The sequence below is a fragment of the Ranitomeya variabilis genome, chromosome 4 (genome assembly GCF_051348905.1).
Source record: "Ranitomeya variabilis isolate aRanVar5 chromosome 4, aRanVar5.hap1, whole genome shotgun sequence".
NCBI classification, from domain to species: domain Eukaryota; kingdom Metazoa; phylum Chordata; class Amphibia; order Anura; family Dendrobatidae; genus Ranitomeya; species Ranitomeya variabilis.
This window is the reverse complement of record NC_135235.1, coordinates 315,023,291-315,048,140: the sequence shown is the minus strand read 5'-3', so window position 1 is coordinate 315,048,140 and position 24,850 is coordinate 315,023,291.

The window sequence follows — 24,850 nt, the reverse complement described above, 5'->3', positions numbered from 1 at the left end:
CTAGTAACTGTGTCAGCCAGTCCTTACAGTTGTCCTCCACTGAACAAAGCAATGCCGCCTGTATACTCCTGTTGCAAATTTTGAACTGCATTTAGCCTACTTACTTATTTGGGCCTAGTAACTGTGTCAGCCAGTCCTTACAGTTGTCCTCCACTGAACAAAGCTATGCCGCCTGTGTACTCCTGTTGAAAATTTTGAACTGCATTTAGCCTACTTACTTATTTGGGCCTAGTAACTGTGTCAGCCAGTCCTTACAGGTGTCCTCCACTGAACAAAGCTATGCCGCCTGTGTACTCCTGTAACAAATTTTGAACTGCATTTAGCCTACTTTTTTATTTTAGGCCTACTACATGCGTCTGTCTGCGCCACTCCTTACAGTTGTTCTCCACTGAACAAAGCTATGCCGCCTGTGTACTCCTGTAACAAATTTTGAACTGCATTTAGCCTACTTTTTTATTTTAGGCCCACTACTTGTGTCTGTCTGCACCACTCCTTACAGTTGTTCTCCACTGAACAAAGCAATGCTGCCTGTGTACTCCTGTGTCAAATTTTGAACTGCATTTAGCCTACTTTTTTATTTTAGGCCTACTACTTGTGTCTGTCTGCGCCACTCCTTATAGTTGTCCTCCACTGAACAAAGCTATGCTGCCTGTCTCCTCCTGTTACAAATTTTGAACTGCATTTAGCCTACTTACTTATTTGGGCCTAGTAACTGTGTCAGCCAGTCCTTACGGTTGTCCTCCACTGAACAAAGCTATGCCGCCTGTGTACTCCTGTTACAAATTTTGAACTGCATTTAGCCTACTTTTTTATTTCAGGCCTACTACCTGTGTCTGTCTGCGCCACTCGTTACAGTTGTCCTCCACTGAACAAAGCTATGCCGCCTGTGTACTCCTGTTGCAAATTTTGAACTGCATTTAGCCTCCTTACTTATTTAGGCCTAGTAACTGTGTCAGCCAGTCCTTACAGTTGTCCTCCACTGAACAAAGCTATGCCGCCTGTGTACTCCTGTTGCAAATTTTAACTGCATTTAGCCTACTTACTTATTTGGGCCTAGTAACTGTGTCAGCCAGTCCTTACAGTTGTCCTCCACTGAACAAAGCTATGCCGCCTGTATACTCCTGTTGCAAATTTTAAACTGCATTTAGCCTACTTACTTATTTGGGCCTAGTAACTGTGTCAGCCAGTCCTTACAGTTGTCCTCCACTGAACAAAGCTATGCCGCCTGTGTACTCCTGTAACAAATTTTGAACTGCATTTAGCCTACTTTTTTATTTTAGGCCTACTACTTGTGTCTGTCTGCGCCACTCCTTACAGTTGTTCTCCACTGAACACAGCTATGCCGCCTGTGTACTCCTGTGTCAAATTTTGAACTGCATTTAGCCTACTTTTTTATTTTAGGCCTACTACCTGTGTCTGTCTGCGCCACTCCTTACAGTTGTCCTCCACTGAACAAAGCTATGCTGCCTGTCTACTCCTGTTACAAATTTTGAACTGCAATTAGCCTACTTACTTATTTGGGCCTAGTGACTGTGTCAGCCAGTCCTTACGGTTGTCCTCCACTGAACAAAGCTATGCCGCCTGTGTACTCCTGTTGCAAATTTTGAACTGCATTTAGCCTACTTTTTTATTTCAGGCCTACTACCTGTGTCTGTCTGCGCCACTCGTTACAGTTGTCCTCCACTGAACAAAGCTATGCTGCCTGTGTACTCCTGTTACAAATTTTGAACTGCATTTAGCCTACTTACTTATTTGGGCCTAGTAACTGTGTCAGCCAGTCCTTACAGTTGTCCTCCACAGAACAAAGCTATGCCGCCTGTGTACTCCTGTTACAAATTTTGAACTGCATTTAGCAAACTTTTTTATTTTAGGCCTACTAACTGTGTCTGTCTGCGCCACTCCTTACAGTTGTTCTCCACTGAACAAAGCTATGCCGCCTGTGTACTCCTGTAACAAATTTTGAACTGCATCTAGCCTTCTTTTTTATTTTAGACCCACTACTTGTGTCTGTCTGCGCCACTCCTTACAGTTGTTCTCCACTGAACACAGCTATGCCGCCTGTGTACTCCTGTGTCAAATTTTGAACTGCATTTAGCCTACTTTTTTATTTTAGGCCCACTACTTGTGTCTGTCTGCGCCACTCCTTACAGTTGTCCTCCACTGAACAAAGCTATGCTGCCAGTCTACTCCTGTTACAAATTTTGAACTGCATTTAGCCTACTTACTTATTTGGGCCTAGTAACTGTGTCAGCCAGTCCTTACAGTTGTCCTCCACTGAACAAAGCTATGCCGCCTGTGTACTCCTGTTACAAATTTTGAACTGCATTTAGCAAACTTTTTTATTTTAGGCCTACTAACTGTGTCTGTCTGCGCCACTCCTTACAGTTGTTCTCCACTGAACAAAGCTATGCCGCCTGTGTACTCCTGTAACAAATTTTGAACTGCATCTAGCCTTCTTTTTTATTTTAGACCCACTACTTGTGTCTGTCTGCGCCACTCCTTACAGTTGTTCTCCACTGAACACAGCTATGCCGCCTGTGTACTCCTGTGTCAAATTTTGAACTGCATTTAGCAAACTTTTTTATTTTAGGCCTACTAACTGTGTCTGTCTGCGCCACTCCTTACAGTTGTTCTCCACTGAACAAAGCTATGCCGCCTGTGTACTCCTGTGTCAAATTTTGAACTGCATTTAGCCTACTTTTTTATTTTAGGCCTACAACCTGTGTCTGTCTGCGCCACTCCTTACAGTTGTCCTCCACTGAACAACGCTATGCTGCCTGTCTACTCCTGTTACAAATATTGAACTGCATTTAGCCTACTTACTTATTTGGGCCTAGTAACTGTGTCAGCCAGTCCTTACAGTTGTCCTCCACTGAACAAAGCTATGCCGCCTGTGTACTCCTGTTACAAATTTTGAACTGCATTTAGCCTACTTACTTATTTGGGCCTAGTAACTGTGTCAGCCAGTCCTTACAGTTGTCCTCCACTGAACAAAGCTATGCCGCCTGTGTACTCCTGTTGAAAATTTTGAACTGCATTTAGCCTACTTACTTATTTGGGCCTAGTAACTGTGTCAGCCAGTCCTTACAGTTGTCCTTCACTGAACAAAGCTATGCCGCCTGTGTACTCCTCTAACAAATTTTGAACTGCATTTAGCCTACTTTTTTATTTTAGGCCTACTACTTGTGTCTGTCTGCGCCACTCCTTACAGTTGTTCTCCACTGAACAAAGCTATGCCGCCTGTGTACTCCTGTAACAAATTTTGAACTGCATTTAGCCTACTTTTTTATTTTAGGCCCACTACCTGTGTCTGTCTGCGCCACTCCTTACAGTTGTCCTCCACTGAACAAAGCTATGCTGCCAGTCTACTCCTGTTACAAATTTTGAACTGCATTTAGCCTACTTACTTATTTGGGCCTAGTAACTGTGTCAGCCAGTCCTTACGGTTGTCCTCCACTGAACAAAGCTATGCCGCCTGTGTACTCCTGTTACAAATTTTGAACTGCATTTAGCCTACTTTTTTATTTCAGGCCTACTACCTGTGTCTGTCTGCGCCACTCGTTACAGTTGTCCTCCACTGAACAAAGCTATGCCGCCTGTGTACTCCTGTTACAAATTTTGAACTGCATTTAGCCTACTTACTTATTTGGGCCTAGTAACTGTGTCAGCCAGTCCTTACAGTTGTCCTCCACAGAACAAAGCTATGCCGCCTGTGTACTCCTGTTACAAATTTTGAACTGCATTTAGCAAACTTTTTTATTTTAGGCCTACTAACTGTGTCTGTCTGCGCCACTCCTTACAGTTGTTCTCCACTGAACAAAGCTATGCCGCCTGTGTACTCCTGTAACAAATTTTGAACTGCATTTAGCCTACTTTTTTATTTTAGGCCCACTACCTGTGTCTGTCTGCGCCACTCCTTACAGTTGTCCTCCACTGAACAAAGCTATGCTGCCAGTCTACTCCTGTTACAAATTTTGAACTGCATTTAGCCTACTTACTTATTTGGGCCTAGTAACTGTGTCAGCCAGTCCTTACGGTTGTCCTCCACTGAACAAAGCTATGCCGCCTGTGTACTCCTGTTACAAATTTTGAACTGCATTTAGCCTACTTTTTTATTTCAGGCCTACTACCTGTGTCTGTCTGCGCCACTCGTTACAGTTGTCCTCCACTGAACAAAGCTATGCCGCCTGTGTACTCCTGTTACAAATTTTGAACTGCATTTAGCCTACTTACTTATTTGGGCCTAGTAACTGTGTCAGCCAGTCCTTACAGTTGTCCTCCACTGAACAAAGCTATGCCGCCTGTGTACTCCTGTTGAAAATTTTGAACTGCATTTAGCCTACTTACTTATTTGGGCCTAGTAACTGTGTCAGCCAGTCCTTACAGTTGTCCTTCACTGAACAAAGCTATGCCGCCTGTGTACTCCTCTAACAAATTTTGAACTGCATTTAGCCTACTTTTTTATTTTAGGCCTACTACTTGTGTCTGTCTGCGCCACTCCTTACAGTTGTTCTCCACTGAACAAAGCTATGCCGCCTGTGTACTCCTGTTACAAATTTTGAACTGCATTTAGCCTACTTACTTATTTGGGCCTAGTAACTGTGTCAGCCAGTCCTTACAGTTGTCCTCCACTGAACAAAGCTATGCCGCCTGTGTACTCCTGTTGAAAATTTTGAACTGCATTTAGCCTACTTACTTATTTGGGCCTAGTAACTGTGTCAGCCAGTCCTTACAGTTGTCCTTCACTGAACAAAGCTATGCCGCCTGTGTACTCCTCTAACAAATTTTGAACTGCATTTAGCCTACTTTTTTATTTTAGGCCTACTACTTGTGTCTGTCTGCGCCACTCCTTACAGTTGTTCTCCACTGAACAAAGCTATGCCGCCTGTGTACTCCTGTAACAAATTTTGAACTGCATTTAGCCTACTTTTTTATTTTAGGCCCACTACCTGTGTCTGTCTGCGCCACTCCTTACAGTTGTCCTCCACTGAACAAAGCTATGCTGCCAGTCTACTCCTGTTACAAATTTTGAACTGCATTTAGCCTACTTACTTATTTGGGCCTAGTAACTGTGTCAGCCAGTCCTTACGGTTGTCCTCCACTGAACAAAGCTATGCCGCCTGTGTACTCCTGTTACAAATTTTGAACTGCATTTAGCCTACTTTTTTATTTCAGGCCTACTACCTGTGTCTGTCTGCGCCACTCGTTACAGTTGTCCTCCACTGAACAAAGCTATGCCGCCTGTGTACTCCTGTTACAAATTTTGAACTGCATTTAGCCTACTTACTTATTTGGGCCTAGTAACTGTGTCAGCCAGTCCTTACAGTTGTCCTCCACAGAACAAAGCTATGCCGCCTGTGTACTCCTGTTACAAATTTTGAACTGCATTTAGCAAACTTTTTTATTTTAGGCCTACTAACTGTGTCTGTCTGCGCCACTCCTTACAGTTGTTCTCCACTGAACAAAGCTATGCCGCCTGTGTACTCCTGTGTCAAATTTTGAACTGCATTTAGCCTACTTTTTTATTTTAGGCCTACAACCTGTGTCTGTCTGCGCCACTCCATACAGTTGTCCTCCACTGAACAACGCTATGCTGCCTGTCTACTCCTGTTACAAATTTTGAACTGCATTTAGCCTACTTACTTATTTGGGCCTAGTAACTGTGTCAGCCAGTCCTTACAGTTGTCCTCCACTGAACAAAGCTATGCCGCCTGTGTACTCCTGTTACAAATTTTGAACTGCATTTAGCCTACTTACTTATTTGGGCCTAGTAACTGTGTCAGCCAGTCCTTACAGTTGTCCTCCACTGAACAAAGCTATGCCGCCTGTGTACTCCTGTTGAAAATTTTGAACTGCATTTAGCCTACTTGCTTATTTGGGCCTAGTAACTGTGTCAGCCAGTCCTTACAGTTGTCCTCCACTGAACAAAGCTATGCCGCCTGTGTACTCCTGTGTCAAATTTTGAACTGCATTTAGCCTACTTTTTTATTTTAGGCCTACAACCTGTGTCTGTCTGCGCCACTCCATACAGTTGTCCTCCACTGAACAACGCTATGCTGCCTGTCTACTCCTGTTACAAATTTTGAACTGCATTTAGCCTACTTACTTATTTGGGCCTAGTAACTGTGTCAGCCAGTCCTTACAGTTGTCCTCCACTGAACAAAGCTATGCCGCCTGTGTACTCCTGTTACAAATTTTGAACTGCATTTAGCCTACTTACTTATTTGGGCCTAGTAACTGTGTCAGCCAGTCCTTACAGTTGTCCTCCACTGAACAAAGCTATGCCGCCTGTGTACTCCTGTTGAAAATTTTGAACTGCATTTAGCCTACTTACTTATTTGGGCCTAGTAACTGTGTCAGCCAGTCCTTACAGTTGTCCTCCACTGAACAAAGCTATGCCGCCTGTGTACTCCTGTAACAAATTTTGAACTGCATTTAGCCTACTTTTTTATTTTAGGCCTACTACTTGCGTCTGTCTGCGCCACTCCTTACAGTTGTTCTCCACTGAACAAAGCTATGCCGCCTGTGTACTCCTGTAACAAATTTTGAACTGCATTTAGCCTACTTTTTTATTTTAGGCCCACTACTTGTGTCTGTCTGCACCACTCCTTACAGTTGTTCTCCACTGAACAAAGCAATGCTGCCTGTGTACTCCTGTGTCAAATTTTGAACTGCATTTAGCCTACTTTTTTATTTTAGGCCTACTACTTGTGTCTGTCTGCGCCACTCCTTATAGTTGTCCTCCACTGAACAAAGCTATGTTGCCAGTCTACTCCTGTTACAAATTTTGAACTGCATTTAGCCTACTTACTTATTTGGGCCTAGTAACTGTGTCAGCCAGTCCTTACGGTTGTCCTCCACTGAACAAAGCTATGCCGCCTGTGTACTCCTGTTACAAATTTTGAACTGCATTTAGCCTACTTTTTTATTTCAGGCCTACTACCTGTGTCTGTCTGCGACACTCGTTACAGTTGTCCTCCACTGAACAAAGCTATGCCGCCTGTGTACGCCTGTTACAAATTTTGAACTGCATTTAGCCTACTTACTTATTTGGGCCTAGTAACTGTGTCAGCCAGTCCTTACAGTTGTCCTCCACAGAACAAAGCTATGCCGCCTGTGTACTCCTGTTACAAATTTTGAACTGCATTTAGCAAACTTTTTTATTTTAGGCCTACTAACTGTGTCTGTCTGCGCCACTCCTTACAGTTGTTCTCCACTGAACAAAGCTATGCCGCCTGTGTACTCCTGTGTCAAATTTTGAACTGCATTTAGCCTACTTTTTTATTTTAGGCCTACAACATGTGTCTGTCTGCGCCACTCCATACAGTTGTCCTCCACTGAACAAAGCTATGCCGCCTGTGTACTCCTGTTACAAATTTTGAACTGCATTTAGCCTACTTACTTATTTGGGCCTAGTAACTGTGTCAGCCAGTCCTTACAGTTGTCCTCCACTGAACAAAGCTATGCCGCCTGTGTACTCCTGTTGAAAATTTTGAACTGCATTTAGCCTACTTACTTATTTGGGCCTAGTAACTGTGTCAGCCAGTCCTTACAGTTGTCCTCCACTGAACAAAGCTATGCCGCCTGTGTACTCCTGTAACAAATTTTGAACTGCATTTAGCCTACTTTTTTATTTTAGGCCTACTACTTGCGTCTGTCTGCGCCACTCCTTACAGTTGTTCTCCACTGAACAAAGCTATGCCGCCTGTGTACTCCTGTAACAAATTTTGAACTGCATTTAGCCTACTTTTTTATTTTAGGCCCACTACTTGTGTCTGTCTGCACCACTCCTTACAGTTGTTCTCCACTGAACAAAGCAATGCTGCCTGTGTACTCCTGTGTCAAATTTTGAACTGCATTTAGCCTACTTTTTTATTTTAGGCCTACTACTTGTGTCTGTCTGCGCCACTCCTTATAGTTGTCCTCCACTGAACAAAGCTATGCTGCCTGTCTCCTCCTGTTACAAATTTTGAACTGCATTTAGCCTACTTACTTATTTGGGCCTAGTAACTGTGTCAGCCAGTCCTTACGGTTGTCCTCCACTGAACAAAGCTATGCCGCCTGTGTACTCCTGTTACAAATTTTGAACTGCATTTAGCCTACTTTTTTATTTCAGGCCTACTACCTGTGTCTGTCTGCGCCACTCGTTACAGTTGTCCTCCACTGAACAAAGCTATGCCGCCTGTGTACTCCTGTTGCAAATTTTGAACTGCATTTAGCCTCCTTACTTATTTGAGCCTAGTAACTGTGTCAGCCAGTCCTTACAGTTGTCCTCCACTGAACAAAGCTATGCCGCCTGTGTACTCCTGTTGCAAATTTTTAACTGCATTTAGCCTACTTACTTATTTGGGCCTAGTAACTGTGTCAGCCAGTCCTTACAGTTGTCCTCCACTGAACAAAGCAATGCCGCCTGTATACTCCTGTTGCAAATTTTGAACTGCATTTAGCCTACTTACTTATTTGGGCCTAGTAACTGTGTCAGCCAGTCCTTACAGTTGTCCTCCACTGAACAAAGCTATGCCGCCTGTGTACTCCTGTTGAAAATTTTGAACTGCATTTAGCCTACTTACTTATTTGGGCCTAGTAACTGTGTCAGCCAGTCCTTACAGGTGTCCTCCACTGAACAAAGCTATGCCGCCTGTGTACTCCTGTAACAAATTTTGAACTGCATTTAGCCTACTTTTTTATTTTAGGCCTACTACATGCGTCTGTCTGCGCCACTCCTTACAGTTGTTCTCCACTGAACAAAGCTATGCCGCCTGTGTACTCCTGTAACAAATTTTGAACTGCATTTAGCCTACTTTTTTATTTTAGGCCCACTACTTGTGTCTGTCTGCACCACTCCTTACAGTTGTTCTCCACTGAACAAAGCAATGCTGCCTGTGTACTCCTGTGTCAAATTTTGAACTGCATTTAGCCTACTTTTTTATTTTAGGCCTACTACTTGTGTCTGTCTGCGCCACTCCTTATAGTTGTCCTCCACTGAACAAAGCTATGCTGCCTGTCTCCTCCTGTTACAAATTTTGAACTGCATTTAGCCTACTTACTTATTTGGGCCTAGTAACTGTGTCAGCCAGTCCTTACGGTTGTCCTCCACTGAACAAAGCTATGCCGCCTGTGTACTCCTGTTACAAATTTTGAACTGCATTTAGCCTACTTTTTTATTTCAGGCCTACTACCTGTGTCTGTCTGCGCCACTCGTTACAGTTGTCCTCCACTGAACAAAGCTATGCCGCCTGTGTACTCCTGTTGCAAATTTTGAACTGCATTTAGCCTCCTTACTTATTTGAGCCTAGTAACTGTGTCAGCCAGTCCTTACAGTTGTCCTCCACTGAACAAAGCTATGCCGCCTGTGTACTCCTGTTGCAAATTTTTAACTGCATTTAGCCTACTTACTTATTTGGGCCTAGTAACTGTGTCAGCCAGTCCTTACAGTTGTCCTCCACTGAACAAAGCAATGCCACCTGTATACTCCTGTTGCAAATTTTGAACTGCATTTAGCCTACTTACTTATTTGGGCCTAGTAACTGTGTCAGCCAGTCCTTACAGTTGTCCTCCACTGAACAAAGCTATGCCGCCTGTGTACTCCTGTTGAAAATTTTGAACTGCATTTAGCCTACTTACTTATTTGGGCCTAGTAACTGTGTCAGCCAGTCCTTACAGGTGTCCTCCACTGAACAAAGCTATGCCGCCTGTGTACTCCTGTAACAAATTTTGAACTGCATTTAGCCTACTTTTTTATTTTAGGCCTACTACATGCGTCTGTCTGCGCCACTCCTTACAGTTGTTCTCCACTGAACAAAGCTATGCCGCCTGTGTACTCCTGTAACAAATTTTGAACTGCATTAACCTACTTTTTTATTTTAGGCCCACTACTTGTGTCTGTCTGCACCACTCCTTACAGTTGTTCTCCACTGAACAAAGCAATGCTGCCTGTGTACTCCTGTGTCAAATTTTGAACTGCATTTAGCCTACTTTTTTATTTTAGGCCTACTACTTGTGTCTGTCTGCGCCACTCCTTATAGTTGTCCTCCACTGAACAAAGCTATGCTGCCTGTCTCCTCCTGTTACAAATTTTGAACTGCATTTAGCCTACTTACTTATTTGGGCCTAGTAACTGTGTCAGCCAGTCCTTACGGTTGTCCTCCACTGAACAAAGCTATGCCGCCTGTGTACTCCTGTTACAAATTTTGAACTGCATTTAGCCTACTTTTTTATTTCAGGCCTACTACCTGTGTCTGTCTGCGCCACTCGTTACAGTTGTCCTCCACTGAACAAAGCTATGCCGCCTGTGTACTCCTGTTGCAAATTTTGAACTGCATTTAGCCTCCTTACTTATTTAGGCCTAGTAACTGTGTCAGCCAGTCCTTACAGTTGTCCTCCACTGAACAAAGCTATGCCGCCTGTGTACTCCTGTTGCAAATTTTAACTGCATTTAGCCTACTTACTTATTTGGGCCTAGTAACTGTGTCAGCCAGTCCTTACAGTTGTCCTCCACTGAACAAAGCTATGCCGCCTGTATACTCCTGTTGCAAATTTTAAACTGCATTTAGCCTACTTACTTATTTGGGCCTAGTAACTGTGTCAGCCAGTCCTTACAGTTGTCCTCCACTGAACAAAGCTATGCCGCCTGTGTACTCCTGTAACAAATTTTGAACTGCATTTAGCCTACTTCTTTATTTTAGGCCTACTACTTGTGTCTGTCTGCGCCACTCCTTACAGTTGTTCTCCACTGAACACAGCTATGCCGCCTGTGTACTCCTGTGTCAAATTTTGAACTGCATTTAGCCTACTTTTTTATTTTAGGCCTACTACCTGTGTCTGTCTGCGCCACTCCTTACAGTTGTCCTCCACTGAACAAAGCTATGCTGCCTGTCTACTCCTGTTACAAATTTTGAACTGCAATTAGCCTACTTACTTATTTGGGCCTAGTGACTGTGTCAGCCAGTCCTTACGGTTGTCCTCCACTGAACAAAGCTATGCCGCCTGTGTACTCCTGTTGCAAATTTTGAACTGCATTTAGCCTACTTTTTTATTTCAGGCCTACTACCTGTGTCTGTCTGCGCCACTCGTTACAGTTGTCCTCCACTGAACAAAGCTATGCTGCCTGTGTACTCCTGTTACAAATTTTGAACTGCATTTAGCCTACTTACTTATTTGGGCCTAGTAACTGTGTCAGCCAGTCCTTACAGTTGTCCTCCACAGAACAAAGCTATGCCGCCTGTGTACTCCTGTTACAAATTTTGAACTGCATTTAGCAAACTTTTTTATTTTAGGCCTACTAACTGTGTCTGTCTGCGCCACTCCTTACAGTTGTTCTCCACTGAACAAAGCTATGCCGCCTGTGTACTCCTGTAACAAATTTTGAACTGCATCTAGCCTTCTTTTTTATTTTAGACCCACTACTTGTGTCTGTCTGCGCCACTCCTTACAGTTGTTCTCCACTGAACACAGCTATGCCGCCTGTGTACTCCTGTGTCAAATTTTGAACTGCATTTAGCCTACTTTTTTATTTTAGGCCCACTACCTGTGTCTGTCTGCGCCACTCCTTACAGTTGTCCTCCACTGAACAAAGCTATGCTGCCAGTCTACTCCTGTTACAAATTTTGAACTGCATTTAGCCTACTTACTTATTTGGGCCTAGTAACTGTGTCAGCCAGTCCTTACAGTTGTCCTCCACTGAACAAAGCTATGCCGCCTGTGTACTCCTGTTACAAATGTTGAACTGCATTTAGCAAACTTTTTTATTTTAGGCCTACTAACTGTGTCTGTCTGCGCCACTCCTTACAGTTGTTCTCCACTGAACAAAGCTATGCCGCCTGTGTACTCCTGTAACAAATTTTGAACTGCATCTAGCCTTCTTTTTTATTTTAGACCCACTACTTGTGTCTGTCTGCGCCACTCCTTACAGTTGTTCTCCACTGAACACAGCTATGCCGCCTGTGTACTCCTGTGTCAAATTTTGAACTGCATTTAGCAAACTTTTTTATTTTAGGCCTACTAACTGTGTCTGTCTGCGCCACTCCTTACAGTTGTTCTCCACTGAACAAAGCTATGCCGCCTGTGTACTCCTGTGTCAAATTTTGAACTGCATTTAGCCTACTTTTTTATTTTAGGCCTACAACCTGTGTCTGTCTGCGCCACTCCTTACAGTTGTCCTCCACTGAACAACGCTATGCTGCCTGTCTACTCCTGTTACAAATTTTGAACTGCATTTAGCCTACTTACTTATTTGGGCCTAGTAACTGTGTCAGCCAGTCCTTACAGTTGTCCTCCACTGAACAAAGCTATGCCGCCTGTGTACTCCTGTTACAAATTTTGAACTGCATTTAGCCTACTTACTTATTTGGGCCTAGTAACTGTGTCAGCCAGTCCTTACAGTTGTCCTCCACTGAACAAAGCTATGCCGCCTGTGTACTCCTGTTGAAAATTTTGAACTGCATTTAGCCTACTTACTTATTTGGGCCTAGTAACTGTGTCAGCCAGTCCTTACAGTTGTCCTTCACTGAACAAAGCTATGCCGCCTGTGTACTCCTCTAACAAATTTTGAACTGCATTTAGCCTACTTTTTTATTTTAGGCCTACTACTTGTGTCTGTCTGCGCCACTCCTTACAGTTGTTCTCCACTGAACAAAGCTATGCTGCCTGTGTACTCCTGTAACAAATTTTGAACTGCATTTAGCCTACTTTTTTATTTTAGGCCCACTACTTGTGTCTGTCTGCACCACTCCTTACAGTTGTTCTCCACTGAACAAAGCAATGCCGCCTGTGTACTCCTGTGTCAAATTTTGAACTGCATTTAGCCTACTTTTTTATTTTAGGCCTACTACTTTTGTCTGTCTGCGCCACTCCTTATAGTTGTCCTCCACTGAACAAAGCTATGCTGCCTGTCTCCTCCTGTTACAAATTTTGAACTGCATTTAGCCTACTTACTTATTTGGGCCTAGTAACTGTGTCAGCCAGTCCTTACGGTTGTCCTCCGCTGAACAAAGCTATGCCGCCTGTGTACTCCTGTTACAAATTTTGAACTGCATTTAGCCTACTTTTTTATTTCAGGCCTACTACCTGTGTCTGTCTGCGCCACTCGTTACAGTTGTCCTCCACTGAACAATGCTATGCCGCCTGTGTACTCCTGTTGCAAATTTTGAACTGCATTTAGCCTCCTTACTTATTTGGGCCTAGTAACTGTGTCAGCCAGTCCTTACAGTTGTCCTCCACTGAACAAAGCTATGCCGCCTGTGTACTCCTGTTGCAAATTTTTAAATGCATTTAGCCTACTTACTTATTTGGGCCTAGTAACTGTGTCAGCCAGTCCTTACAGTTGTCCTCCACTGAACAAAGCTATGCCGCCTGTGTACTCCTGTAACAAATTTTGAACTGCATTTAGCCTACTTTTTTATTTTAGGCCTACTACTTGTGTCTGTCTGCACCACTCCTTACAGTTGTTCTCCACTGAACAAAGCTATGCCGCCTGTGTACTCCTGTAACAAATTTTGAACTGCATTTAGCCTACTTTTTTATTTTAGGCCCACTACTTGTGTCTGTCTGCGCCACTCCTTACAGTTGTTCTCCACTGAACAAAGCTATGCCACCTGTGTACTCCTGTGTCAAACTTTGAACTGCATTTAGCCTACTTTTTTATTTTAGGCCTACTACATGTCTGTCTGCGCCACTCCTTACAGTTGTCCTCCACTGAACAAAGCTATGCTGCCTGTCTACTCCTGTTACAAATTTTGAACTGCATTTAGCCTACTTACTTATTTGGGCCTAGTAACTGTGTCAGCCAGTCCTTACAGTTGTCCTCCAATGAACAAAGCTATGCCGCCTGTGTACTCCTGTAACAAATTTTGAACTGCATTTAGCCTACTTTTTTATTTTAGGCCCACTACTTGTGTCTGTCTGCACCACTCCTTACAGTTGTTCTCCACTGAACAAAGCAATGCCGCCTGTGTACTCCTGTGTCAAATTTTGAACTGCATTTAGCCTACTTTTTTATTTTAGGCCTACTACTTTTGTCTGTCTGCGCCACTCCTTATAGTTGTCCTCCACTGAACAAAGCTATGCTGCCTGTCTCCTCCTGTTACAAATTTTGAACTGCATTTAGCCTACTTACTTATTTGGGCCTAGTAACTGTGTCAGCCAGTCCTTACGGTTGTCCTCCGCTGAACAAAGCTATGCCGCCTGTGTACTCCTGTTACAAATTTTGAACTGCATTTAGCCTACTTTTTTATTTCAGGCCTACTACATGTGTCTGTCTGCGCCACTCGTTACAGTTGTCCTCCACTGAACAATGCTATGCCGCCTGTGTACTCCTGTTGCTAATTTTGAACTGCATTTAGCCTCCTTACTTTTTTGGGCCTAGTAACTGTGTCAGCCAGTCCTTACAGTTGTCCTCCACTGAACAAAGCTATGCCGCCTGTGTACTCCTGTTGCAAATTTTTAACTGCATTTAGCCTACTTACTTATTTGGGCCTAGTAACTGTGTCAGCCAGTCCTTACAGTTGTCCTCCACTGAACAAAGCTATGCCGCCTGTGTACTCCTGTAACAAATTTTGAACTGCATTTAGCCTACTTTTTTATTTTAGGCCTACTACTTGTGTCTGTCTGCGCCACTCCTTACAGTTGTTCTCCACTGAACAAAGCTATGCCGCCTGTGTACTCCTGTAACAAATTTTGAACTGCATTTAGCCTACTTTTTTATTTTAGGCCCACTACTTGTGTCTGTCTGCGCCACTCCTTACAGTTGTTCTCCACTGAACAAAGCTATGCCGCCTGTGTACTCCTGTGTCAAACTTTGAACTGCATTTAGCCTACTTTTTTATTTTAGGCCTACTACATGTCTGTCTGCGCCACTCCTTACAGTAGTCCTCCACTGAACAAAGCTATGCTGCCTGTCTACTCCTGTTACAAATTTTGAACTGCATTTAGCCTACTTACTTATTTGGGCCTAGTAACTGTGTCAGCCAGTCCTTACAGTTGTCCTCCAATGAACAAAGCTATGCCGCCTGTGTACTCCTGTTGCAAATTTTGAACTGCATTTAGCCTACTTACTTATTTGGGCCTAGTAACTGTGTCAGCCAGTCCTTACAGTTGTCCTCCACTGAACAAAGCTATGCCGCCTGTGTACTCCTGTAACAAATTTTGAACTGCATTTAGCATACTTTTTTATTTTAGGCCTACTACTGTGTCTGTCTGCGCCACTCCTTACAGTTGTCCTCCACTGAACAAAGCTATGCCGACTGTGTACTCCTGTAACAAATTTTGAACTGCATTTAGCCTACTTTTATATTTTAGGCCCACTACTTGTGTCTGTCTGCGCCACTCCTTACAGTTGTTCTCCACTGAACAAAGCTATGCCGCCTGTGTACTCCTGTGTCAAATTTTGAACTGCATTTAGCCTACTTTTTTATTTTAGGCCTACTACCTGTGTCTGTCTGCGCCACTCCTTACAGTTGTCCTCCACTGAACAAAGCTATGCTGCCTGTCTACTCCTGTTACAAATTTTGAACTGCATTTAGCCTACTTACTTATTTGGGCCTTGTAACTGTGTCAGCCAGTCCTTACAGTTGTCCTCCAATGAACAAAGCTATGCCGCCTGTGTACTCCTGTTGCAAATTTTGAACTGCATTTAGCCTACTTACTTATTTGGGCCTAGTAATTGTGTCAGCCAGTCCTTACAGTTGTCCTCCACTGAACAAAGCTATGCCACCTGTGTACTCCTGTGTCAAATTTTGAACTGCATTTAGCCTACTTTTTTTATTTTAGGCCTACTACCTGTGTCTGTCTGCGCCACTCCTTACAGTTGTCCTCCACTGAACAAAGCTATGCTGCCTGTCTACTCCTGTTACAAATTTTGAACTGCATTTAGCCTACTTACTTATTTGGGCCTAGTAACTGTGTCAGCCAGTCCTTACGGTTGTCCTCCACTGAACAAAGCTATGCCGCCTGTGTACTCCTGTTACAAATTTTGAACTGCATTTAGCCTACTTTTTTATTTCAGGCCTACTACCTGTGTCTGTCTGCGCCACTCGTTACAGTTGTCCTCCACTGAACAAAGCTATGCCGCCTGTGTACTCCTGTTACAAATTTTGAACTGCATTTAGCCTACTTACTTATTTGGGCCTAGTAACTGTGTCAGCCAGTCCTTACAGTTGTCCTCCACTGAACAAAGCTATGCCGCCTGTATACTCCTGTTGCAAATTTTGAACTGCATTTAGCCTACTTACCTATTTGGGCCTAGTAACTGTGTCAGCCAGTCCTTACAGTTGTCCTCCACCGAACAAAGCTATGCCGCCTGTGTACTCCTGTTACAAATTTTGAACTGCATTTAGCCTACTTTTTTATTTCAGGCCTACTACCTGTGTCTGTCTGCGCCACTCGTTACAGTTGTCCTCCACTGAACAAAGCTATGCCGCCTGTGTACTCCTGTTGCAAATTTTGAACTGCATTTAGCCTCCTTACTTATTTAGGCCTAGTAACTGTGTCAGCCAGTCCTTACAGTTGTCCTCCACTGAACAAAGCTATGCCGCCTGTGTACTCCTGTTGCAAATTTTAACTGCATTTAGCCTACTTACTTATTTGGGCCTAGTAACTGTGTCAGCCAGTCCTTACAGTTGTCCTCCACTGAACAAAGCTATGCCGCCTGTATACTCCTGTTGCAAATTTTAAACTGCATTTAGCCTACTTACTTATTTGGGCCTAGTAACTGTGTCAGCCAGTCCTTACAGTTGTCCTCCACTGAACAAAGCTATGCCGCCTGTGTACTCCTGTAACAAATTTTGAACTGCATTTAGCCTACTTCTTTATTTTAGGCCTACTACTTGTGTCTGTCTGCGCCACTCCTTACAGTTGTTCTCCACTGAACACAGCTATGCCGCCTGTGTACTCCTGTGTCAAATTTTGAACTGCATTTAGCCTACTTTTTTATTTTAGGCCTACTACCTGTGTCTGTCTGCGCCACTCCTTACAGTTGTCCTCCACTGAACAAAGCTATGCTGCCTGTCTACTCCTGTTACAAATTTTGAACTGCAATTAGCCTACTTACTTATTTGGGCCTAGTGACTGTGTCAGCCAGTCCTTACGGTTGTCCTCCACTGAACAAAGCTATGCCGCCTGTGTACTCCTGTTGCAAATTTTGAACTGCATTTAGCCTACTTTTTTATTTCAGGCCTACTACCTGTGTCTGTCTGCGCCACTCGTTACAGTTGTCCTCCACTGAACAAATCTTTGCTGCCTGTGTACTCCTGTTACAAATTTTGAACTGCATTTAGCCTACTTACTTATTTGGGCCTAGTAACTGTGTCAGCCAGTCCTTACAGTTGTCCTCCACAGAACAAAGCTATGCCGCCTGTGTACTCCTGTTACAAATTTTGAACTGCATTTAGCAAACTTTTTTATTTTAGGCCTACTAACTGTGTCTGTCTGCGCCACTCCTTACAGTTGTTCTCCACTGAACAAAGCTATGCCGCCTGTGTACTCCTGTAACAAATTTTGAACTGCATCTAGCCTTCTTTTTTATTTTAGACCCACTACTTGTGTCTGTCTGCGCCACTCCTTACAGTTGTTCTCCACTGAACACAGCTATGCCGCCTGTGTACTCCTGTGTCAAATTTTGAACTGCATTTAGCCTACTTTTTTATTTTAGGCCCACTACCTGTGTCTGTCTGCGCCACTCCTTACAGTTGTCCTCCACTGAACAAAGCTATGCTGCCAGTCTACTCCTGTTACAAATTTTGAACTGCATTTAGCCTACTTACTTATTTGGGCCTAGTAACTGTGTCAGCCAGTCCTTACAGTTGTCCTCCACTGAACAAAGCTATGCCGCCTGTGTACTCCTGTTACAAATTTTGAACTGCATTTAGCAAACTTTTTTATTTTAGGCCTACTAACTGTGTCTGTCTGCGCCACTCCTTACAGTTGTTCTCCACTGAACAAAGCTATGCCGCCTGTGTACTCCTGTAACAAATTTTGAACTGCATCTAGCCTTCTTTTTTATTTTAGACCCACTACTTGTGTCTGTCTGCGCCACTCCTTACAGTTGTTCTCCACTGAACACAGCTATGCCGCCTGTGTACTCCTGTGTCAAATTTTGAACTGCATTTAGCAAACTTTTTTATTTTAGGCCTACTAACTGTGTCTGTCTGCGCCACTCCTTACAGTTGTTCTCCACTGAACAAAGCTATGCCGCCTGTGTACTCCTGTGTCAAATTTTGAACTGCATTTAGCCTACTTTTTTATTTTAGGCCTACAACCTGTGTCTGTCTGCGCCACTCCTTACAGTTGTCCTCCACTGAACAACGCTATGCTGCCTGTCTACTCCTGTTACAAATTTTGAACTGCATTTAGCCTACTTACTTATTTGGGCCTAGTAACTGTGTCAGCCAGTCCTTACAGTTGTCCTCCACTGAACAAAGCTATGCCGCCTGTGTACTCCTGTTACAAATTTTGAACTGCATTTAGCCTACTTACTTATTTGGGCCTAGTAACTGTGTCAGCCAGTCCTTACAGTTGTCCTCCACTGAACAAAGCTATGCCGCCTGTGTACTCCTGTTGAAAATTTTGAACTGCATTTAGCCTACTTACTTATTTGGGCCTAGTAACTGTGTCAGCCAGTCCTTACAGTTGTCCTTCACTGAACAAAGCTATGCCGCCTGTGTACTCCTCTAACAAATTTTGAACTGCATTTAGCCTACTTTTTTATTTTAGGCCTACTACTTGTGTCTCTCTGCGCCACTCCTTACAGTTGTTCTCCACTGAACAAAGCTATGCTGCCTGTGTACTCCTGTAACAAATTTTGAACTGCATTTAGCCTACTTTTTTATTTTAGGCCCACTACTTGTGTCTGTCTGCACCACTCCTTACAGTTGTTCTCCACTGAACAAAGCAATGCCGCCTGTGTACTCCTGTGTCAAATTTTGAACTGCATTTAGCCTACTTTTTTATTTTAGGCCTACTACTTTTGTCTGTCTGCGCCACTCCTTATAGTTGTCCTCCACTGAACAAAGCTATGCTGCCTGTCTCCTCCTGTTACAAATTTTGAACTGCATTTAGCCTACTTACTTATTTGGGCCTAGTAACTGTGTCAGCCAGTCCTTACGGTTGTCCTCCGCTGAACAAAGCTATGCCGCCTGTGTACTCCTGTTACAAATTTTGAACTGCATTTAGCCTACTTTTTTATTTCAGGCCTACTACCTGTGTCTGTCTGCGCCACTCGTTACAGTTGTCCTCCACTGAACAATGCTATGCCGCCTGTGTACTCCTGTTGCAAATTTTGAACTGCATTTAGCCTCCTTACTTATTTGGGCCTAGTAACTGTGTCAGCCAGTCCTTACAGTTGTCCTCCACTGAACAAAGCTATGCCGCCTGTGTACTCCTGTTGCAAATTTTTAAATGCATTTAGCCTACTTACTTATTTGGGCCTAGTAACTGTGTCAGCCAGTCCTTACAGTTGTCCTCCACTGAACAAAGCTATGCCGCCTGTGTACTCCTGTAACAAATTTTGAACTGCATTTAGCCTACTTTTTTATTTTAGGCCTACTACTTGTGTCTGTCTGCACCACTCCTTACAGTTGTTCTCCACTGAACAAAGCTATGCCGCCTGTGTACTCCTGTAACAAATTTTGAACTGCATTTAGCCTACTTTTTTATTTTAGGCCCACTACTTGTGTCTGTCTGCGCCACTCCTTACAGTTGTTCTCCACTGAACAAAGCTATGCCGCCTGTGTACTCCTGTGTCAAACTTTGAACTGCATTTAGCCTACTTTTTTATTTTAGGCCTACTACATGTCTGTCTGCGCCACTCCTTACAGTTGTCCTCCACTGAACAAAGCTATGCTGCCTGTCTACTCCTGTTACAAATTTTGAACTGCATTTAGCCTACTTACTTATTTGGGCCTAGTAACTGTGTCAGCCAGTCCTTACAGTTGTCCTCCAATGAACAAAGCTATGCCGCCTGTGTACTCCTGTAACAAATTTTGAACTGCATTTAGCCTACTTTTTTATTTTAGGCCCACTACTTGTGTCTGTCTGCACCACTCCTTACAGTTGTTCTCCACTGAACAAAGCAATGCCGCCTGTGTACTCCTGTGTCAAATTTTGAACTGCATTTAGCCTACTTTTTTATTTTAGGCCTACTACTTTTGTCTGTCTGCGCCACTCCTTATAGTTGTCCTCCACTGAACAAAGCTATGCTGCCTGTCTCCTCCTGTTACAAATTTTGAACTGCATTTAGCCTACTTACTTATTTGGGCCTAGTAACTGTGTCAGCCAGTCCTTACGGTTGTCCTCCGCTGAACAAAGCTATGCCGCCTGTGTACTCCTGTTACAAATTTTGAACTGCATTTAGCCTACTTTTTTATTTCAGGCCTACTACATGTGTCTGTCTGCGCCACTCGTTACAGTTGTCCTCCACTGAACAATGCTATGCCGCCTGTGTACTCCTGTTGCAAATTTTGAACTGCATTTAGCCTCCTTACTTTTTTGGGCCTAGTAACTGTGTCAGCCAGTCCTTACAGTTGTCCTCCACTGAACAAAGCTATGCCGCCTGTGTACTCCTGTTGCAAATTTTTAACTGCATTTAGCCTACTTACTTATTTGGGCCTAGTAACTGTGTCAGCCAGTCCTTACAGTTGTCCTCCACTGAACAAAGCTATGCCGCCTGTGTACTCCTGTAACAAATTTTGAACTGCATTTAGCCTACTTTTTTATTTTAGGCCTACTACTTGTGTCTGTCTGCGCCACTCCTTACAGTTGTTCTCCACTGAACAAAGCTATGCCGCCTGTGTACTCCTGTAACAAATTTTGAACTGCATTTAGCCTACTTTTTTATTTTAGGCCCACTACTTGTGTCTGTCTGCGCCACTCCTTACAGTTGTTCTCCACTGAACAAAGCTATGCCGCCTGTGTACTCCTGTGTCAAACTTTGAACTGCATTTAGCCTACTTTTTTATTTTAGGCCTACTACATGTCTGTCTGCGCCACTCCTTACAGTAGTCCTCCACTGAACAAAGCTATGCTGCCTGTCTACTCCTGTTACAAATTTTGAACTGCATTTAGCCTACTTACTTATTTGGGCCTAGTAACTGTGTCAGCCAGTCCTTACAGTTGTCCTCCAATGAACAAAGCTATGCCGCCTGTGTACTCCTGTTGCAAATTTTGAACTGCATTTAGCCTACTTACTTATTTGGGCCTAGTAACTGTGTCAGCCAGTCCTTACAGTTGTCCTCCACTGAACAAAGCTATGCCGCCTGTGTACTCCTGTAACAAATTTTGAACTGCATTTAGCATACTTTTTTATTTTAGGCCTACTACTGTGTCTGTCTGCGCCACTCCTTACAGTTGTCCTCCACTGAACAAAGCTATGCCGACTGTGTACTCCTGTAACAAATTTTGAACTGCATTTAGCCTACTTTTATATTTTAGGCCCACTACTTGTGTCTGTCTGCGCCACTCCTTACAGTTGTTCTCCACTGAACAAAGCTATGCCGCCTGTGTACTCCTGTGTCAAATTTTGAACTGCATTTAGCCTACTTTTTTATTTTAGGCCTACTACCTGTGTCTGTCTGCGCCACTAGTTACAGTTGTCCTCCACTGAACAAAGCTATGCCGCCTGTGTACTCCTGTTGCAAATTTTGAACTGCATTTAGCCTACTTTTTTATTTCAGGCCTACTACCTGTGTCTGTCTGCGCCACTCGTTACAGTTGTCCTCCACTGAACAAAGCTATGCCGCCTGTGTACTCCTGTTGCAAATTTTGAACTGCATTTAGCCTCCTTACTTATTTAGGCCTAGTAACTGTGTCAGCCAGTCCTTACAGTTGTCCTCCACTGAACAAAGCTATGCCGCCTGTGTACTCCTGTTGCAAATTTTAACTGCATTTAGCCTACTTACTTATTTGGGCCTAGTAACTGTGTCAGCCAGTCCTTACAGTTGTCCTCCACTGAACAAAGCTATGCCGCCTGTATACTCCTGTTGCAAATTTTAAACTGCATTTAGCCTACTTACTTATTTGGGCCTAGTAACTGTGTCAGCCAGTCCTTACAGTTGTCCTCCACTGAACAAAGCTATGCCGCCTGTGTACTCCTGTAACAAATTTTGAACTGCATTTAGCCTACTTCTTTATTTTAGGCCTACTACTTGTGTCTGTCTGCGCCACTCCTTACAGTTGTTCTCCACTGAACACAGCTATGCCGCCTGTGTACTCCTGTGTCAAATTTTGAACTGCATTTAGCCTACTTTTTTATTTTAGGCCTACTACCTGTGTCTGTCTGCGCCAATCCTTACAGTTGTCCTCCACTGAACAAAGCTATGCTGCCTGTCTACTCCTGTTACAAATTTTGAACTGCAATTAGCCTACTTACTTATTTGGGCCTAGTGACTGTGTCAGCCAGTCCTTACGGTTGTCCTCCACTGAACAAAGCTATGCCGCCTGTGTACTCCTGTTGCAAATTTTGAACTGCATTTAGCCTACTTTTTTATTTCAGGCCTACTACCTGTGTCTGTCTGCGCCACTCGTTACAGTTGTCCTCCACTGAACAAAGCTTTGCTGCCTGTGTACTCCTGTTACAAATTTTGAACTGCATTTAGCCTACTTACTTATTTGGGCCTAGTAACTGTGTCAGCCAGTCCTTACAGTTGTCCTCCACAGAACAAAGCTATGCCGCCTGTGTACTCCTGTTACAAATTTTGAACTGCATTTAGCAAACTTTTTTATTTTAGGCCTACTAACTGTGTCTGTCTGCGCCACTCCTTACAGTTGTTCTCCACTGAACAAAGCTATGCCGCCTGTGTACTCCTGTAACAAATTTTGAACTGCATCTAGCCTTCTTTTTTATTTTAGACCCACTACTTGTGTCTGTCTGCGCCACTCCTTACAGTTGTTCTCCACTGAACACAGCTATGCCGCCTGTGTACTCCTGTGTCAAATTTTGAACTGCATTTAGCCTACTTTTTTATTTTAGGCCCACTACCTGTGTCTGTCTGCGCCACTCCTTACAGTTGTCCTCCACTGAACAAAGCAATGCTGCCAGTCTACTCCTGTTACAAATTTTGAACTGCATTTAGCCTACTTACTTATTTGGGCCTAGTAACTGTGTCAGCCAGTCCTTACAGTTGTCCTCCACTGAACAAAGCTATGCCGCCTGTGTACTCCTGTTACAAATTTTGAACTGCATTTAGCAAACTTTTTTATTTTAGGCCTACTAACTGTGTCTGTCTGCGCCACTCCTTACAGTTGTTCTCCACTGAACAAAGCTATGCCGCTTGTGTACTCCTGTGTCAAATTTTGAACTGCATTTAGCCTACTTTTTTATTTTAGGCCTACAACCTGTGTCTGTCTGCGCCACTCCTTACAGTTGTCCTCCACTGAACAACGCTATGCTGCCTGTCTACTCCTGTTACAAATTTTGAACTGCATTTAGCCTACTTACTTATTTGGGCCTAGTAACTGTGTCAGCCAGTCCTTACAGTTGTCCTCCACTGAACAAAGCTATGCCGCCTGTGTACTCCTGTTACAAATTTTGAACTGCATTTAGCCTACTTACTTATTTGGGCCTAGTAACTGTGTCAGCCAGTCCTTACAGTTGTCCTCCACTGAACAAAGCTATGCCGCCTGTGTACTCCTGTTGAAAATTTTGAACTGCATTTAGCCTACTTACTTATTTGGGCCTAGTAACTGTGTCAGCCAGTCCTTACAGTTGTCCTTCACTGAACAAAGCTATGCCGCCTGTGTACTCCTCTAACAAATTTTGAACTGCATTTAGCCTACTTTTTTATTTTAGGCCTACTACTTGTGTCTGTCTGCGCCACTCCTTACAGTTGTTCTCCACTGAACAAAGCTATGCTGCCTGTGTACTCCTGTAACAAATTGTGAACTGCATTTAGCCTACTTTTTTATTTTAGGCCCACTACTTGTGTCTGTCTGCACCACTCCTTACAGTTGTTCTCCACTGAACAAAGCAATGCCGCCTGTGTACTCCTGTGTCAAATTTTGAACTGCATTTAGCCTACTTTTTTATTTTAGGCCTACTACTTTTGTCTGTCTGCGCCACTCCTTATAGTTGTCCTCCACTGAACAAAGCTATGCTGCCTGTCTCCTCCTGTTACAAATTTTGAACTGCATTTAGCCTACTTACTTTTTTGGGCCTAGTAACTGTGTCAGCCAGTCCTTACGGTTGTCCTCCGCTGAACAAAGCTATGCCGCCTGTGTACTCCTGTTACAAATTTTGAACTGCATTTAGCCTACTTTTTTATTTCAGGCCTACTACCTGTGTCTGTCTGCGCCACTCGTTACAGTTGTCCTCCACTGAACAATGCTATGCCGCCTGTGTACTCCTGTTGCAAATTTTGAACTGCATTTAGCCTCCTTACTTATTTGGGCCTAGTAACTGTGTCAGCCAGTCCTTACAGTTGTCCTCCACTGAACAAAGCTATGCCGCCTGTGTACTCCTGTTGCAAATTTTTAAATGCATTTAGCCTACTTACTTATTTGGGCCTAGTAACTGTGTCAGCCAGTCCTTACAGTTGTCCTCCACTGAACAAAGCTATGCCGCCTGTGTACTCCTGTAACAAATTTTGAACTGCATTTAGCCTACTTTTTTATTTTAGGCCTACTACTTGTGTCTGTCTGCACCACTCCTTACAGTTGTTCTCCACTGAACAAAGCTATGCCGCCTGTGTACTCCTGTAACAAATTTTGAACTGCATTTAGCCTACTTTTTTATTTTAGGCCCACTACTTGTGTCTGTCTGCGCCACTCCTTACAGTTGTTCTCCACTGAACAAAGCTATGCCGCCTGTGTACTCCTGTGTCAAACTTTGAACTGCATTTAGCCTACTTTTTTATTTTAGGCCTAC